This window comes from Ahaetulla prasina, chromosome 2, assembly GCF_028640845.1.
Source record: "Ahaetulla prasina isolate Xishuangbanna chromosome 2, ASM2864084v1, whole genome shotgun sequence".
NCBI lineage: Eukaryota > Metazoa > Chordata > Lepidosauria > Squamata > Colubridae > Ahaetulla > Ahaetulla prasina.
In genome coordinates, this window is record NC_080540.1 from 104,580,383 (window position 1) to 104,587,701 (window position 7,319).

At 47.4% G+C, this 7,319-nt stretch overlaps 1 pseudogene; it reads right to left on the reverse strand.

Annotated features, from left to right (window-relative positions):
• Positions 1–2,660: 2,660 nt before the first annotated feature.
• On the reverse strand, positions 2,661–3,289 carry LOC131189891 (uncharacterized protein K02A2.6-like; annotated as a pseudogene).
• Between the last annotated feature and the right edge of the window lie 4,030 nt (positions 3,290–7,319).

Below are 7,319 nucleotides of genomic sequence, written 5' to 3' on the forward strand. Positions count from 1 at the left end.
GATTAAACACTACTTTTCCAGTCTTATAAGATGAGTTTGCTCTGAATTTTATTCTCTGAAATTTAGCATGCTGACTGGAAGTTATGGGAACCCTCATCATTTTCCGAGGGCATCTAGTTTGGAATGGCTGCTGAATTGCAGTACAGGCTAAGGCAATTATTTTCATAGATGCTCATCAGAATTATAAAAAAAAATATGCATGGAAACAAGCAAATGATTTTTTAAACCATTTACATTCACAATAAAAATCAGCCAAAGTGAGAAGATGGTTGTAGCAGAATTCTTCCGGCTTAGGGCAACTAAATTACAGAGTGCTACTTTAGACATAATTATGTGAAGTCACAACAACACTGCCTCCATTTCAAGAAAATACTGATTACCCTCCAAAAGGACCAGAATAGCCATATGAATAAATGGAGGCCTTTTCAATATAAGCAAATCATGTATTTTTGTTTTTATTTTGCAGGTCTTTATAGACATTGGGGTATTATTTCTTACATGTGAGACTACATCAATATAGTGGCATGTTTTCATCAACTTTGTTATCTCAGTCAAGGCCAAGGGTAGTCACATGATCAGTAAACAGAAATAGGCAGTTATTCCATGATTGGATGCAGGTGGGGATACAATCAGTATAATTACTGCCCACTCTGAAAGTTTTGGTTCTTTTGCTCAAGCAACCACTCAGGATTTTAAATGTCTCATTGTTCTTAGCTGGTATTACTGGATTTACATATCTATGTCAGGTTTGCCCATTTTTTGTGGATCTAGTGGAATTATCTGTGGTTGAGTCAATGTCAACTCCTAGACTTTCTCCAGGATGAGCTATCTCTAACCTGTCTCTTCAGATTTTTCAAGGGTGCATCTATCTGTTCATCCCACTCAAATCATCTCATCCTCTCCTTTCTTCCACTTTTCTCAGCAATATGGACTTCTCAAGAGATCTGAATCTTCACATAAAGTGTCCAAAATCATTATTTTATTATTAAGCTGAATTTATATGCTGCCCAACTCCCAGCAACTCTGGGCACTTTATAAATTGATGGGAAAATTTTTTTTAAAAAAAGAAAATCACGTAAAATAAAGGTGGCAGAGATAACAAACCCAAATGGAGAAAGAGAGAAAGGAAAAAAGGATACTTCAATCACACCCACCAAGGCCTGAGCGAAGAACCATGACTTCACAGCCCTTTAAAATGCCAGTAGGATGGGAGTTATTCAAATTTGGGGGGAAACCACGTTCCAGATAATAGGCAAATATTATAATTGTGTATGGTTATTTGTCCCTTGTGTAATAATTTTGGACTGATCTGTTCTATGATCAACTAGTTTGCTTTCTTGGCTATCTAAAGCAGGGGTCTGCAACGCTGGCAACTTTAAGACTTGTGGACTTCAACTTCCAGAGTTCCTCAGCCAGCTTTGCTGGGAGGTTAAGTCCACAAGTCTTAAAGTTGCCAAGGTTGCAGACTCCTGATCTAAAGCACTCCTAAGAGTCTTCTACCCATTGAAATTCAAAAGCATCAATATTATTTTCATCCCGCTTCTTCAAAGTCAAACTTTCACTTCTATAAAGTGTCCCAAAGACACTGCAGTGTTTTGATATTTCCAGGTATAGACACATCATAGCCATTGATTATCTTTTCTCAGGCCTTCCTTGCCATCTAGCAAGTGTTAACTTTCTGGTTCTTTTGCTGCTGAATCAAAAAGGTCGAAACTACCCACCTCTTCGGTGAATCCCTGGTCAGAAATACTGTGGATTATAACCTCAACATATCCTCCCCCAAAATTAGGAGAGGCAGACTGTTAGGTTCGGGGAGTAACGAGGCTGGAGACCAGGGTAGTGACAACAGCTCTTTAATATAGGGTGAACCCAGCGACAGGCTGGGGGAAAAACCTCTCCTTTTATACAGTTCTGCTGGAGGCTTCGTCCAATCAGCAACGTGCTGATTTCCCGCCCAAATATTTAAAGGCACAACTGTTAATACATAACACTCCTCCCCTCCCAGAAAACACTTGGTCTTATTTACATATTTATTTACATGTTATTTTTCGACGTAGTCACGCAAATAACCTGGGCGTCTCCTAGTTCTTTCTGACCTGCGCGGTTCAGTTCTGGGTGGTGTTTTGAGCTGGTCGGAGGGGCTGTTTTCTCCTCCCAGCTCTTTCTCTGGGCCATCGGGCTCTGGATTATTGGCCGACTCTTTTTCTTGGCCATCCGGCCTTGGATTAATTTTGGAATTTTCCTTGCTGTTTCCCTCGGGACCTGATGGCGTCGCTGGAACTCTGGGACCTCAGCTAAGTCTTGCGCCTCCCGGTCATTGTCAGCTGTGGATTCAAAGTGGTATTGGTCATTACCTGTCTCTGTTGGTTGGTTTGGTCAGTTATTCGTTTCCTTAACTGATCTATGTGGCGCCGCCACATTCGGTTGTCTGGTAGCTCTACCACATACGATTTTGGCCCTGTTACTTTGTTACTTGTCCTGCGAGCCAACTAGGGCCGTCCCCATAGTTTCGGGCCCACACCCGGTCGCCTATGCTCATTTCCTTGTTTTTCTAGTTCCCCTTGTAACCCTCGGGTGTGTAATGGGGTTCAAACGGTCAAGTGGGCACGGAGTTTCCGTCCCATTAGCAATTCGGCTGGGCTTTTCCCAGTGGCTGTGCTTGGGGTTCTGTGCTGGACGGCTAGGAAAAAGTCTATTTTTGTTTGCCAGTCACCTGGCTTGAGCCTGGACAATGCCTCCTTAGCGCTCCGGACGGAACGCTCTGCAAGGCCATTCGACGCAGGGTGGAAAGGTGCAGAGAGGGCATGTCGGATGCCTTCCTCTGCCAGGTACTCTTCAAACTGGGCTGCCGTGAATTGGGGGCCATTGTCGGGCACCAGAGTGTCCGGCAACCCGTGAGTTGCGAATAGGTGGCGCAGGGTTGCGATTACTGCTTCGGCTGTGGTGGACTTCATAAGTATGATCTCTAACCATTTGGAAAATGCGTCCACCACCACTAGGAACGTTTGGCCGTGAAAAGGGCCAGCAAAGTCAATGTGGATTCTTGACCAAGGCCCTTGGGGCTTTTCCCATTCTCTGACTGGGGCTGTTGGGGGTAGCGGTCTGGACTCTTGGCAAGCTTGGCATTTCCCTACCCTCTCAGCAATCTCTGCGTCCATGAGTGGCCACCATACATAGCTTCTAGCTAACCCCTTCATCCTTACGATGCCTGGGTGACCCTCGTGGAGGAGGTCCAATACCTTGCCCTTAACTTAACAGGAATTATTACACGATCACCCCATAACAGGCACCCCTTGAGCCGAGAGCTCATCACGTTTTTAACAAATTCTTTGAACCGTCACCCGCGCAGCTGGCCACCCTCTCTGTACCCAACCGAGTACAGTCCTTAACACAATGTCCCGGTATGATGCCCGAGCCACTTCCTTTGATGTGACTGGGCCAGAGTCCAACGAGTCAATAAGGAGGATGGGTGTCCCGGAGTGGGGTCTTCGGTCGCCCTGGCAGTGGGCATCGGCTCAATGCGTCTGCATGCCCCACTTCTTTCCCGGTCGATGCTGCAGCTTGTATGAGTAAGCGGCTAAAAATATAGTCCATCGGGTCAAGCGTGGCGAAAGTGCCACAGGCGTTGGCGATCGCCAGCCAGTAATCCCAGTAACGGTCTGTGGTCAGTCACGATTTCAAAATTCCGCCCAAAGACATACTCATGGAATTTTTGACCCTGATACAATGGCTAATGCTTCTTTGTCTAATTGGCTGTAGTTCCTCTCTGGGGAGGACATCGTTCTAGAGTAGAACGCTATAGGGGCTTCTGTGCCGTTTGAAGTCTATGGCTGAGTACAGCCCCACCCCATAAGGGGCGCAAACCAGCACTAGGGGTAGTGAGTCGTGATATTGGATGAGCAGGCTATCACTTGAGAGCAGGTTCTTGACTGCTTCAAAAGCCCTATTTTCTGACTTTCCCCAAGACCAAACAGTATTTTTCCCTAAGAGCCTATGCAGCGGTTCCGCAACGGTTGCTTTGTTCTTTAAAAAGACCGCGTAGAAATTAACCAATCCCAGGAATGCCTGCAGCTCTGCTTTGTTTTTGGGCGCTGGAGCCTTCCTAATTGCCTTAACCTTGCTCTCAGTAGGGTGAATTCCTTTCTTGTCTATCCGGTAGCCCAAGAAATCGACCGATTCGACCCCTATCTGGCATTTGTTTGTCTTGACTTTTAATCCGCTGTCCGGAAAATGCTCAAGACCTTTCTTAACCGCTCCCCCAATTCCTCCATGTTTTCCCCTGAAATTAGGACATCATCGAAGTAGGGAACTACCCCTGGGAGCCCTTGCAGTAGTCGTTCCATCAGGTTTTGGAACAGCCCTGGTGCCACACTAACCCCAAATTGCAATCGGTGCACTTGAATGCCCCCTGTGCGTCACAATCGTTTGGGCTTCGCTGTGCGGGCGTCTACTGGCAGTTGTTGGTAGGCTTGGGCCAAGTCTAACTTTGCAAAGACTTGCCCTTGCCCCAAGAGTGCAATAAATGTTGCACCACGGAACCGGGTACGCGCTTTTCTGTAAGGCTTTGTTAAGCGTCGCCTTGTAGTCAGCGCAAATTCTAATTGACCCGTCCGATTTGATGGGGGTGACGATTGGCGTCTCCCACTTTGCGTGATCGACTGGCACCAAAACCCCCTGATTTATGAGCTTGTCCAGCTCCTTATCAATTTTTGGTTTTAGGGCAAAAGGGACTCTCCTCGCCTTAAGCCTAATGGGAGCTACCTGGGGGTCTAAGTTGAAGGAAATAGGGGTCCCCTTGTACTTGCCCAGGCAGTCCTTGAAGACATCTTCGAACTCGTTAAAGAGAATGTCTTTCAAATTGCAGTCACTTCTGTAGATGCCAGTCACTCCCATGCCCAGGGCACGAAACCAGTCTAGTCCCAACAGACTGGGCAGAGTTCCTTCGACGATCGTGATGGGCAGGGTCTTTTTGTGAGGGCCGTACTCGACTCGGACGGAGGTGGTCCCTCGAACAGGGATGCGATTCCCTGGTAGTCGTGCACTCGTAGCCGCTGTGCTTGCAGATGGCGCTTCGCGACGGACGGCAGCGACTTCGCCAGGGTGTCCCAGGACATGATGGTGATCGCTGATCCCGTGTCCACTTCAAGCCTGCACCGTACTCCTCGATCTTGGGCTTTGTGAAAATCTTCTTTCCACTTTGGCTGAGGCGCCGCCTATAATGACAGTCGCTTGGTTAGACTTCGCGCCTTTCTTGTTTGAACCAATCGCGGGCCGCCTTTCCGTTCCGCTTTGATTGGCCGATTTGAATTTTCGGGGAAGGTTGGGCCGCCTGCAAACCTGAGCTAAGTGTCCTTTCTTCCCACACCGGCATGTTGCGTCTTTAAACCTGCAGCGTTGGCGCTGATGCTGCCTCCGCAGCTTCCGCACGCCACGGTCCTCAGTGTCGCGCTTCGTCCGCAGACCCTTCTCATCCTCGCCCTCACCTTCGGATTCGGACTGAATCTCCTCCTGGTGTACTGGCGCTGGCTTTGCGCCGCCTTGGATTGAAGAGGCTTTGCAGAGTCTCTGCTGCTTTAGTAGACATTTCGTGTGCTCTGGCCTCGCCCAGAGCGGTGGCTAGTGTTAGGTTGCTCCTGGCTAGCAGTCGTCGCCGTAGGCGGATGTCCTTGACCTCGGATGAGTTGCTCGAGTAGCACTTCGCCTAAGTCTCGGTATCCGCAGTCCTGGACGCCTTCTTAAAGCGGCCATGTAGTCACCGGCGGACTCGCCCATCTGTCTACGCTCTCCAATTCAAACCGCTGCACGATTTGGACGGCGCCGGTGCGAAATGGTTCTTCAGCAAAGTCTGCAGAGTCGGCCATGATACCGATTGTATCGGCGTTGGCTCTGCCAGGGCTTCCGCAATCTCGATTACCTCCGGCCCGCAATGGCTTAGGAAGTAAGCCCGCATGTTATCAGGGATCCCCTGTAGTTCGTTGGCTTCTAGAAAGCTTTCAAACGGGTCATATATGTTCCCATTTCTCCTTGCCCGGGTTGTACGGTGCGGGTGGCGTGTTTGCCATTTCCGCGTTTCTGCCCTGAGTTTGCTGGGTTCGGGACTAGCGTGCTTCAGCTCGGTTCTGGTTCTCCTTAGCCTCGAAATCCCACCTTCGTCGCCAAAGTTAGGTTCGGGGAGTAACGAGGCTGGAGACCAGGGTAGTGACAACAGCTCTTTAATATAGGGTGAACCCAGCGACAGGCTGGGGGAAAAACCTCTCCTTTTATACAGTTCTGCTGGAGGCTTCGTCCAATCAGCAACGTGCTGATTTCCCGCCCAAATATTTAAAGGCACAACTGTTAATACATAACACAGACCTATGTCTCAGCAATGTTACAGTTATCTGAGACTTCGGTTAAGGGTAACAGCTCACAGCACAGCTGTAGTGGGGCAAGTTTGGAACAGGCTTACATTTATAATGCAGGGTTGTCCTCTAACTCGATGAACTTCATACAGAAAGAGAGACACAAAGGCTGCTTTGTATACAGTGAGCTTGACCAGCAGCGAGCATAAAATCTCCCTGCGCTTGTTAATATTTTTTTGTGGCACGATATTCTTTGCACAGGCTTTTGTTACGTTGAATGAATCTTTCCACCGCCTCCCCCTACACCCAGTAGCTGCTGATTTATTATTATAAAGACATAATTGAAGGAAAGCTGGCGTTGCCTCACCACACAGAGCATATGCATCACTTAGGCAAAGCAGACATTTAAGCTGAGTCATCGTAGCATGGCTGAGAGCAGATGCTAAGCAATAAAACTCCAGGTAAGCTGGTTCATTAATGACAGGACTCTCCACTTCTTCCACCTATCATTTCCATGATGAATCCAAAGTACCTTGTTTGCGGCTGAGGCGATGTGGAAAAGGGAAGCTGAAAATAATTCTGTCCTCTTTCCATTTTGCTTTCAAAGTATTCAAGAAAAGTTTTCAATCTATTTAAATGCAGTAACAGATAGTCTACAATTCTTTTTTTAACATCTGAAAGGGAACATACAACTGTGGATATTCCAACACACACATCTGCATTTCTCATCACTTTGTGTGTCAGCCTATTCACTGGCTGACAGCTCATATATCAGGAAGTTTCTCCTGATACCTTGTAAGTTTTAACTCATTGGTTCTGCTCCAGCAGTAGAGAATAAATTCATTTCCTATTCCCTGTGACAGTCCATGTATTTGGGAAATAGGCACAGATTTGTCCAGGGCAGAGAAGAATGTAACGGTTATTTCCCATAATTTAGACACAATACTCCTTTTATTACAACCATGTATAACGTTTACC